General features: G+C 35.2%; 1 long non-coding RNA gene across 1 annotated transcript in view; it reads right to left on the reverse strand.

Moving 5' to 3' along the window:
* LOC118679840 (uncharacterized) overlaps positions 1-2,843 on the reverse strand; it is a 51,725-nt gene extending 48,882 nt beyond the window's left edge. Inside the window, exon 1 of the long non-coding RNA XR_011394961.1 lies at positions 2,309-2,843. This is a non-coding gene — a long non-coding RNA (uncharacterized lncRNA). The remainder of the gene's footprint in view (positions 1-2,308) is intronic.
* Positions 2,844-12,835: the final 9,992 nt, after the last annotated feature.

Raw genomic sequence — 12,835 nt, forward strand, 5'->3', positions numbered from 1 at the left:
CCAAATATCTGAAACTCATTTTTCCATTTCCATATTTACTTTTGCTACTTGCATTTAGCTATGCATATGTGCGCTACGATGTCACAATCGATGCCTGTAGCTTTTGTTCAAAATTTTCCGGTGCATTGAGTCGAGTGCACGTAGCAAAAGCTTTACATTAGCTTTTGCACTGCCAAAATAACAAAAATAAAATCCAATAGAAAAACAAGCTTGATACACCCCACTAGCAGGTGGGTTTACACTTTATATGCATAAATATACTAGTATATATGCATAAGGCGCAATAATAGTTTGTACTGACAGTACAAGGTCAGCAGATTTCATATAATATATATATATATAATGCATATAAGCGGTGGATATTCAGGTCATTAGCAACAGTCTGCTTATCATTCAACGTCATTTAATATAATAACCATAATTTCTTTTAAGAAGGCTTTCACGTTTATGTCTTATCCTTACTCTCTTTTCATTTATTTTTGTGGATTTCTTGTGGTCATCTCTTCAAATGAAAACTTTGTGGTCAAAGAAAACTCGTTCTTGATGTGGTCTCCCTCATTCTCTTTCGAACTTTTTTGTGTCTTTATGTATGGGGCTCATTGTTGAAAGGCATAAATTTCCGTTCCTAATTTGAAGTTAATTAAGCTTTGATTAAAAGGCATAGCAGCCTCAAGTATTCCACTCAAGTCCGCAGACACTGAAAAGATTAAACCACCAGTAGAATACACGTAAGCTCTAACAACAACAGATAATAGCGGAGGTGGAAAAGTTGAAAACTTTCAAAGTATGAAATATACAAAACAAAAAATATTTAGAATACAAACCATTGCAGGTGAACTAAACTGTATGGTCAAAGAGAATTGACTGTGGAGAAGATTATCGCCGCCGAATACTAAAATTAAAAACACTTTTGTGTGAAATGAATATGAGGTGTGTTGTTGTCTTTAAAATAGTCTCCATTCAATAATATACACTTGTTCCAGGCTTTTTCCAATCGTCGAAACACTTCTTAAAGTCGATTTTTGTGATAGCTTTTAGCTCTTTCAGCGATGCGCTTTAAATATTAAACGATCCTTTAAGATTCATGCTAGTTTCGGAAATGAAGAAACACGGTGCCATTTCTGGCGTATATAGAAGTGTTATTTAACCACCCAAATTCACCAAGCTCATAAAACACGCCTAACCCTAGCGGCTAATACAGACAAAATGACCAATTAAAACAGCTATGTTCTTAATTTTTTCTTGAATAAACTCGTGCTGCGTATCGGCTTAGAAACTGTTACTGAAAGCAAGTAAAATCGAAATATTTCCAAGTTTTAAAAGCTATATAAATGTTTTCCTGATATGGGATATGGATGCCAGCCATTTTGCTAAATAATAGACGCATCTACATACTCAACGTTTTCCGCACCAGTAAATTAAAGAATCATATTTGAATTATTGGTGAAGTGCTTTCGAGGCCACCATTACCTATGGTTCTTACTCCAGCAACTTTCCTGTTCATAAAGTCCTAATGATACGGTATGTTTGTTGGCAAACAATTTTGTGATAATGCGCGGTAACGGCCGAGGCTCTTTGAAGTCTAAATGTATCAAAAAACTGGTAGGGAGGTCGTTATAATAAATGGTTTTGGGAAGGAAATAATAAAATTTAATTAATGAAAAAAGTTACTAATACGCCATGTTCCACATACAATACACTCATAGATATGATGAAATCACGAGGAATGTAATATGTCAAATTTTTTTAATTTTATTTTGCCTTTATTTTTTTTCTGTCATTTACACAGATAACATATAGTGTAATTAAGTAGCTACGCTAGCCTGAGACTTTCAAACAAACACTTTAGGCTACTTAATAGTAATAATATAGTAGCATTTTTTTATTAATATGAACTCCAGATGTGCTTTTCATATTTTTCTTATAAGATATTTAAGTATAGTTTTAAGCACATATACTCTATGAAATGTATTTACAAAATCTGAAAATTATAGAAATAAGAAAACTAACGTTTGCTCTTACAGTTCGAACTATCATAGAAATATTTTAACAGACTTTTCCCACGTCATCTGTGCGTACAAGTCATACTAACTAGTTATTAATGTTTAATGGAACAAGACCTTATACTAAGCTCTACTGTGAGGCGACACTTAGATGGGAACGATGTGAATCACACACCAACACTCAACCATATTACATCTTCATTCTGTTTACATTCCATTTGCTATTAGCAATCAATTAGCGCTAAGCGCCTACTTCCGCTACTATGAAATTACCAACAGCGGATGCAGCTACTTTATACACTTACCCGCATTACAAACTGGAAAATGTTGCTTCCAAAGTTAGTGGCATAATTTGAGTTTGAAGCATTGTTATTCTATTAATTTTCCTGCTTTTTTCATCCGTTTTTTCGCAAGCAATGAATTTCCATAAATATTTCCACATGTTGCTTCGGTTGTTGCCAGCCATTTTGCTAAATAATAAACACATCTACATATTCAACGATTTCCGCACCAGTAAATTAAAGAATCATAGTTGAATTATTGGTGAAGTGCTTTCGGGGCCACCATTTCCTATGGTTCTTACTCCAGCAACTTTCCCGTTCATAAAGTCCTAATGATACGGTATGTTTGTTGGCAAAAAATTTTGTGATAATGCGCGGTAACGGCCGAGGCTTTTTGAAGTAAACGTCTATATGTTTCAAAAACCTGGTAGGGAGGTCGTTATAATAAATGGTTTTGGGAAGGAAATAATAAAATTTAATACACTAGGCAATTAAGTTTTTAAAAGTTCTTTTAAAGAAGTTTCTTTTCGAATTACTACCGCTTTTATTTAATTAATAAAAAAAAGTTACTCATACGCCATGTTCCACATACAATATACTCGTAGATATGATGAAATCACGCGGAATATAATATGTTGAATTTTTTAAATTGTATTTCGCCTTTGTTTGTTGCCATTTACATAGATAACATATAGTGTAATTAAGTAGCTACGCTGGCTTGAGACTCAAAACATCGCAAAGTTGTTTTTTTTCTTAGCTAAACAAACACTTTAGGCTACTTAATAGCAATAATATAGTACCATTAAGAATTTTTTCATTAATACGAACTCTAGATGTGCTTCTCATATTTATCTTATAAGATATTTAAGTATAGTTTTAAGCATATATTCTCTATGAAATGTATTTGCAAAATCTGAAAATTATAGAAATAGGAAAACTAACGATTGCTCTTACAGTTTGAAATACAATATTTTAACAGACTTTTCCACGTCATCTGTGCGTACAAGTCATACTAACTAGTTATTAATTTCTAATGGAACAAGAGCTTATACTAAGCTCTACTGTGAGGCGACACTTAGATGGGAACGATGTGAATCACACGCCACCACTCAACCATATTACATCTTCATTCTGTTTACATTCCATTTGCTAGTAGCAATCAATTAGGGCTAAGCGCCTACTTCCGCTACAATGAAATTACCAACAGCGGATGCAGCTACTTTATACACTTTATTCACTTACCCGCATTACAAACTGAAACATGTTGCTTCCAAAGTTAGTGGCATAATTTGAATTTGAAGCATTGTTATTCTATTAATTTTTCAGCTTTTTTCATCCGTTTTTCTCGCAAGCAATGAATTTCCATAAATATTTCCACATCTACTTCTCCACATGTTGCTTCGGTTGTTGTAGTTGTGCGTTGTGTGATTGGGTCTGGTTGTCTAGCTCATTTGTTGGCGCGGCGCACAGCAGCTGCTTACTGTCAAATCGGATACAATTTCCGCGCAACCGACACACATTCACGGACACGCTCACATAGGTAAGCCAAAGAAACATGAACACTTATGTCAGCTGCTAGCTGGGTATTGAGTGTCTACTGAGTTCGTAAAATTCCAACAATTTGCTGTTATTTGTTGTTATTTTTGCAGCTGTGTGTAGTCGCTTCGTTTCAGATACTCGTTTGCCGCCACGCCGCACTGATTTCCACCACGACACAGCCGTTGCACCAAGCCAGGAAGCAAGCACAGCGCACACACACGCAAACACACTAACACAATCGATGATGTCTTAATGGCGTAAGAATACAATTTAATTCGAGTGAAATTCAAATTGGAAACTAATTGCAGTCAAACAGTCTACATAGACGAAATTCAGCTAATAAAGACAAGTCACTGTCTTAGTAATCGAAATATTTATATGAGAGACTCACTTTAGTTTAAAATGTATTCTAACTATTAAAAAATAATATAGAAATTGTTTAGGATTGTTACTAAAAGTTTGTTTGTTGTTATTTTCAAGGTATTGAATTAAAAAAACAAAATTAGTAATAATAAATAAATAAGTAAACAATTCCTACTTGATTGGAGTTCAAATAAAAATTAAGGTTATTAGACAAAATGAAAACAAAATCAATTTTATCAAGAGTTAACATCATATTTATCGCACAAAACTTCCAAGCATATAAATACAGGATTAAAGCAAATTTGAATAATCCAAAAGTAGGACAGAGAACAGAATATACTTGTACAGTGATGTTTGATGAAATAGAGCCAGCATTATAGACGTCTTGTAAACCAATAAATTTCATGAAAATTCATTTTTTTCCGTTATTTTTTTAATTAGTATTAAAGAAACAACGCATGATTTTGCTTGCGTATTATACAAATTTTTTTTTTGAATAGCTATTTTGTTAAAAATCCATAAGCGTAGATTACTTCAAATCCCTCGTTTATTAGGGGCCCATTAACTCCAATGCCGTTACACGAGCGCGCGTTTGCTTTGGTATTTTAAGATTCGATTCAATTTTTTGTTCGTGTTTTTTGCCAAAACTAAATCACACCAGAAGCGCTGCAGACGCGAGCACGTGCGTTCAGCTCAACGGACGCATGTGAACTGTTCTAGCTGCTAGCACCTAAAGAGCACTTTTGCTGTGAACGCGTAGACACCCAACCAGCTGCCGCGCTGCCTCGAAGGAATGGATTGTGCGAAAAGTGGACACAACAAGTCAAGAGCCAGACTGCTGTCTGTGCAGACCAAAGCGCTTTCTTTCGCAGTTTCACTCTGTGTGTGTGTTATTGCCTGCTGCTGCTGTTTACCTTTGTCCGCTGCGCGTGTATGTGTCTCAGCTAATATCGTAAACTCACAACTTCGAGAATGCAATGCGCAAGCGCTCAATATGCGCATTCGGTAGCCGAGTCGTTGTACATACGTGTGTGTGTTTTGTGCTACTGGAGGCTTGACGTTCATTTCGAAAACGCTGCCACCAATATCGAGACCCAACAACGTGTTGGTATGGGTTATGTTTTGATTGTATACGCACGTGCTCTGTTGAAAGATATTCATTGTAGCTGTTGTTGTTAATGCAACACACGCTTGTTGTTGGAAGCAAGCAGGCTTCTGCGTTTCTTTCTATGTGTGCCTGTTTATCTGTATCTCTACGTAAGTGCAACTTGCTCAGCGTCGGCGTATCCTGTCGTGCTGGCAGACATATACACATACATATACATTCATATATCTTATGCAAGCGCTAATTGTTACCCTTTTATTTCTAATGTGCCTCGCTTCTTTTTTCTCCTGTTAGTGGCATATGTCATGCGCCTTGTATTATTGTTGTTGTTGTTACAAAGCGTTTGCAAATACAACTCACTAAATTGTTGATGGTGTTTTTTCTCGCCACAACGATTTGCGCTTGTTGCTTTCGCAAACGCTTGACTGTATTTGTTTACACACAATTGACTAACGGTACATATCTATATATATATATATGTATGTGGTCAACTTGGTTGTACTAGTTGCGTAAATTCAATTGTTGCCACGGTAAGTGTGCTGGAACTGCGCGTTGCATGTCTCGTACCAAGGAAGTCTGCAAAACGCACTACACTTCCTCTTGTGTGCAGACTTTCTTTGCATTCCATGAGCTTGCCTTCATAGTACAGCGCACTTTTACATAGATATGCATGTATGTATGTGGGTGTATTTATTTCTTCCATTTTCGAACTGCCATGTGCAACAATTGGCAAATCGATAAGCACTGTGTGTCAGATGTGCCAACGATAGCAAAAAGCAAATAGATTTTTTTTACCTCGAGACCGACTATTAGCGAATTTAGGTTGCAATATGGAACACCGCTATTGAAAAGTAAGCATAACGGGATTTAAAAGACAAATGCAAGAAAACTATTTTACTGTAATCTTAAACAAAGCATCTTTGAGCCCACATGCGGACTTCGAATTAAAATAAGGATTTAATGTGGTTTCGGTCTTTATCTCTCTGCTGCTCTCCGTGTACAAGTTACCATACATACAAACGGTTAACAGTAATGTAATTCTGCGATATATTTCAAAGAAATAACAATAAAGGGATTTTGTGCATCACAATTTATATCGAAAATTCATAGAGACGCTGTTAAAATACTATGTAAATACATATGCACACAAGCGCCAATAATGCTGCAGTACTCATACGCCCCGTAGCACGCCCCCAACGTAGGTACAATTGAAGTTTTAACAAGAGGATATCTTTTAAAGTCACAGGTGCAGCGCATTGACTGAATATGAAGACGATAAAAAGCCAGTAAGAAGAAACACAAAGTCGAGGTGACTTAAAGTGGCGGTAATGTATCGTTTAACAACGTGTATGTATGTATTGTATTGTATATGCACGTATGTTTGCTTCATTAAATTTTTATCTTCTGCCTCAATGAAAAAGGAATATGACAAAATAGCAGGCGGAACGTTTCCTCAAACCTCTCACATATTCATACCTACTGCAATGTAAACCTGTTCCCTTATTTTCCTAAAAAAATCGGTACTGTTTCTTTGGTGAACGTTCAAACGCCAGCAATTCACCAGAGCTTGGGCTACCATAAATATGCGGTGAAGCACTTCCTTTGCCACAAGACCACTGCGTGATAGCTATGCACACAAGCACAGGGTATCATTTTATGTCCTGTTTATATATATGTATCACACACACCTATATCATGGCAATATAATAATTGCTATCTAATGAATATTTGATAAAGATTTAAAATTCTTGTATTTACACAGTTCATTTTGTGCTTTTCTTTTTTTTTTGCAGAGAAAACGAAATATGTTTTTTTGGAATGAAGGTCGTCTTAGCAAATAGATTTTGACTTATATTTAGACAAATGAAAATTTTGAAAAATAGTGACTTATGTATCCACTCAGCGATAAACCATATTCTTTAACCCGTCAGAAAGTTGGAGGTCTCCAAAATAGTCTTCCACGCTCAGACTATTGTGATGTCGTAGTTGACTTTTATCGCGTTAACGTCTGTGCCATTTTCGAGACACCTGAGTGCCTCTTCAAAAACTAACGCACGTCCACGTTGATACTCGTTAAATCAAATTTCTCTTTGATTTCTGCCCAAAATTCACGGGCATGTCCTCTACAAACCTGCGAGTCTGATTGATTGCAGCAGTTTATGGAAATCATTTGCGATTGCGGCGCCGTCGAACGGCTAATCCTGGTAGGTATCACATCTCTCCTGTACATATGCACTTTTGTAGAAGCAAAAGTAACGCAGAAAAGTGGATCAAGCAAAAAATTTGAATAAAAGGCCTGGGACATGGCGCATAAATACATGGCAAACAGTCTCAAATCAATATTAATAAAAAACACATTTTTTTACCTTTTACGTTCTTACTTTATTTATTTTCCTGTTTGATGTAATTTTCATTTTATTTTCTGTTCATACAAGTATTATTCATTTATGCCATTTCGTGACAAAAATTGTCTGCAACGTGTCATTAGTCTCGTTTGCCATATGACCGACTTCTACGGCGGCTGCAGCATTATAAAACCGATTGAACCGCAATTGAGATGTTCATTTACTCGAATGCACAATAAACTGTGCTATGAAATAGAATTAGTCTTAGAAATTATGCAATTGTGAAGAGAAATAAATTTGTGGCTTAAAATCGTGGAACTGTTTTGTAGCAATGTAATAAATGTGTGACTCTCTGAACAACATAGTTTGACTCTTTAGAACTTGCCTGGATTTATTTTTTAAAGGAGATCAAGCATTATACTTTTTTTTTGAGCACTTTGGGCGGTATATTCAAGATTTTGGCACGATTGTGTGTTATGAGCTCGTTGAAAGAGCGAGTATTACTGTTGTAGGTATTTTATATACATACATAAAAATCGAGTCGGAGTAAAATCTGATTATGCATATACTTATAGCAACCTATTATTTGAATGGCCTTGGGATGTGCTGCCCCTTGGGGTATACTTTAAATTTATGTAAATCATAAGTTTCAGTTCGCTTCAAGTTATAAAGAAATCTGCTCATGAAATGTTGGTTTTAAATTTAAGTGACACTGCGTGCATTTCATTACAAGAATTTTTATTTTAAATCATCTGCGTGGCAAACTGAGAGCGCCCCATATTTTTTACTCATAATACTCGAATACAGTTTCTTCAACATATTCTACGTTGCAGCTGTCCTTATCATCCCAAGAATATTTCGCTTTTGTTTCGATGCAAAATATAGACGTGTGCGTGTGTGTCTGTGAGTAAGTGTTTATTACTGTATGTGTGCTCATTCTCCAGCTAGCGCATTCACAATTGTTTTTCATGGTTCAACAGCAATACAAGCAGTAGCTTGTGTAAAAGTAGTTGAACAAAGGCATTCGCAACAATACCGCTAGACAACGAAGGCAAACATTTAGCACCGTGTGGTTCATTGGAGTTCACAGCAAGTGAGTCTGCGAAATCCATCGAGTAGCTGCATGTGCATATGTGAGAATGTACACACGTATATAAATATAAATGTGTAAAAATTGGTGCGTAAGTGCGTGCAATCTATTTGAATGTTAACTTTGAAAAACATAAAAAGTTGCAACTTGTAGGAGTGCTTTACTCTGCAAGCCCCACATATTGATGCGAACGTGCTCACTTTGCTACAGTTAGATATTGTTTTCCTTTTGCTTACGGTGGAATAGCGTGATGATTTAATTCAGCGCCACGTACTGGTGATATTGTGTTGCGTAACAAATTCATAAGTACTTGTAGTCTCACATACACACATACAAGTATATATTATATATTACAAATGAGCTTGTGTACATAAGCAATTTTAATCCCATTACATAGCCCGTTAAGCGTGTGTACACGCGTTTACTTGTCCACAAATAGGTGTGAAGCGCGTGCGGATTGTGTTGAACATCGTTGTACACACACACATACCTACAGACAAACATCGTACTTCGGGTTTACTAAATATTTGTGCCTAAAAATGTTAAAATCGGGTGAAAACTTTTCCTGGCCCCCATAGAACGAGTATCACGATTTTCGAACATCCAACTGACTTTACTTCATATACCATTTATGGATAATGGTAAGAGTAAGAGTATTTAAAATGGAACAATACGTCTCTTGCACCCCATATACCTAATATACAATTTTAAAATTTCCGGTTGGTCTTTATTCTTATATGTTATACAATATATAATGATTTTCGTCTTTCTAACAAGCCCTATGACGAATATATCGTTCAGTGTGTGAGTTATATTTATATATAAAAAATTTCTTGAAAATATGTTCTCAAGTATACCACAACAATGTCAAAATTATATATATACATATTTAATGATTTCCGACCTTACACCTGACTTTAAGTCGGTCATGTTCTGCGAAATTTGTAATACTTTAGTAAAATTAAATTGACAAGTTTTCTTAAAAATTATGTGGTTTATCGTTGAACAAGAATGTAATTGGTCTAAACTTTAGTCTAAATCTTATATCCCTAACATAAGGAATGCCGATGTTCTGGTTGACGTTTTCACATCAACACATTGTATCAAATTCATCGTTCATTATTTAGCCTCTTCGGTTAAACCACACCTGACTAAATTTCCCCGGCTTTGATCTTTGCAAGTTGCAAGAGTATGGAATGTTCAGTTACGCCCAAACGTAGTGCTGCCTTACTTGTTTCAATCGTGTATCCGTGCAGTTGTTTTCCCTATTTCCCAAAAAAACTCGACCATTATGTGAAACCTCATCCCTTTTCCGCTGTGGTTCTTCTGGACTGGTTAAATGCGAAAAAAGTGATCTAATACTTATTTATTGTATATCGATTTACTTATCACCGCTGTTGAAGAATATGTGTGAAAAGAGGATAGTTATTCCACGACTTTCATTAAGGATTTTGATACTAATCCGATTGGCATCCTTTCCATTCAGAATTACACAAAGACTGTGAGAATACACTTATCTGAGACGTAGTTGTATTCGCATGCCTTCCATCTGTAAAGACTCATAAAAAACCATACCGATGTCACTCTGCCCCAGTCTGTTGCCAACATTTTTGTCATTTATAGTAGGCTGAGGTTTTCGGAGTATAGAAGAACACTTGGACTTTACAGAAGTCCCCTTGCAACCACACCGTTTATTTTATAAATTTTGTAGATCTCAGTATTTTTTTAATTCGAATAAATAATTATCGGTGTTGCAGCTTTTTATTACCATTACTTTCAATATAATAAGCATTGATATTGCAAATATATTCAACAACTTGCTACTATACGAGTACACTGCTGTGAATGAATTAAAGCATATTACTCGCCCACGAGATTACAGAGCTTCGCTTCAAAATTAAATTGAAAAGGCAGATTCTCGTTTTGGCTTAGAAATTCGTAATTGGTTAGCTTATTTTCGTTTTCATTTATACAAGTTCAATTTCAAATGGCTGTGCCGGCTGCAACAGAGCAGTATAAGTAGGACAAGGATACTGCGGAAGACAATAAGTAAAGCAGGAGAAAACCACAAATGAAGCGTATAATTATTTAATTAACTGAAATAAACTCGCTTCGATGGCGCTTAAGTAGTATTTGTGTTCCGTCTGTGAAAAGCTGGAGATATTTTTAAATGGGAAAGCAAGTAAAAGTATAGCTATGTGTGCCTGTTTGTATGTATATAAGTGTTTTCACTTTTTAAATTTTGATTAAAAGGCATATTGAGTATGAGAGTTGTTTCAACTACTCAAGCAGGGTGATGAAAACGATTTTTCATGCTACATATTTACAACTGAGTTAATTGCTTAAAGCCGTACGAATATAGAAGCGACTTTAAAATTGTTGTAAACATTGGCCTTGCAGTTGTTTTAAACTGGAATTATGTTGATTCAAAGAAGATGCACTTTTAGGGATAACAAATATCTGTAGATATTACAAGGATTGAATTGTTACCAAAACTCCTATTTATGATCCAGTTAGGCACAAATGCTAACCATATATAATATTAGTAAAAGAACTACACTAATATAAAATGCTTCGCTAAGTGACGTCAGTTGATTAATTCATTAAGATTCCACTTAACACTCCAACTCAAATAAGCTATAAGTCGAAGAGAATTTTAAAATCACTTTTATACGGAGGATGATTAAAGCAATCTAGTGGCTTAAAATTATAACAGACAATTTTTTATTGCTCAGATTTATTTTATTCGGCGGATGTAGCAGTCGTACCTATAACGTACTAAATAAAAGTACAGAAAAAACTATTCAACATTGAAAGTCTCTTATTGTTCCTATAACTTTTTTTATTATATTTCATCTTTAAATCTTTGTTTCTAAGTGAAATGGAACCATTTCTCACCCGTATAGATTCAAAAATACGAAATTTCACTTCTTTGAAATTACTTGACCAATATTGATTTATGTACTTCGTAGTATCACTGACATAGAAATCGGTTTACAGGGGTAAATATGATGTCCGAATATGCCTTCACAATTAGTAGTTTGAGTGCAATAAATAGTCAAAATTTAGTTCTAGATATTTATTTTGTGCATAGTTTTACAATGTAAACAACTATAAAATTCAAAAATATACTATACCAAACTGATGCACTAATTATATTCATATTTATGTGGTATTTTTATGTAGAGCAAATTCTGAACTAACAACAACAAATTTGACTTTTAAAGAATTGGTTAGCTTACCACATACGCTGCTGTAAAAGTATCACTCAATTTTAATTTTAATTCCATTTTTAAATGAATCATTATACTTTTGCAACATGTTGCTACAGACTATAATAGTTTGTTCACCTAAACACACAAAGTCGAGGTGTCTTAAAGTGGCGGTAATGTATCGTTTAACAACGCGTATGTATGTATTGTATTGTATATGCACGAATGTTTGCTTCATTCAATTTTAATCTTTTGCCTCAATGAAAAAGGAATATGACAAAATAGCAGTCGGAGCGTTTGCTCGAACCTCTCACATATTCATACCTACTGCAATGTAAACCTGTTCCCTTATTTTCCTGAAAAAATCAGTACTGTTTCTTTGGTAAACGTTAGAACGCCAGCAATTCACCAGAGCTTGGGCTCCAAACGCTCTTTGATTTCTGCTTAAAATTCACGGGCATGTCCTCTACAAACCTGCGAATCTGATTGATTGCAGCAGTTTATGGGAATCATTTGCGATTGCGGCGCCGTCGAACGGCTAAGCCTAGTAGGTATCGCATCCCCCCTGTACATATGCATTTTTTTAAAAGGCCTGGGACATGGCGCATAAATACATGGTAAGTTCCGTGGTATGGCCATTATATAAAACTAACATGGCATAATGAAAATTCTAGTTTCATGAGATCTCGTACTCTTAGTGTAGTATTGTTGTACCGACATTAAAAAGTATTGAGATATGTTGAGTCCATTCCTTAACTGGATTTATGTAAATCCTTCTTTGTTTCAGTTGTATCGACGAACTAACTACAGCTTATTCTTACCTTTTTCTTAAAATGGATTTTAAAGCGATTTTGGAAAAGGAGTATTACTCAAATATGAAATATGACCAATTTTAGC

The sequence above is a fragment of the Bactrocera oleae genome, chromosome 2 (genome assembly GCF_042242935.1).
Source record: "Bactrocera oleae isolate idBacOlea1 chromosome 2, idBacOlea1, whole genome shotgun sequence".
NCBI lineage: Eukaryota > Metazoa > Arthropoda > Insecta > Diptera > Tephritidae > Bactrocera > Bactrocera oleae.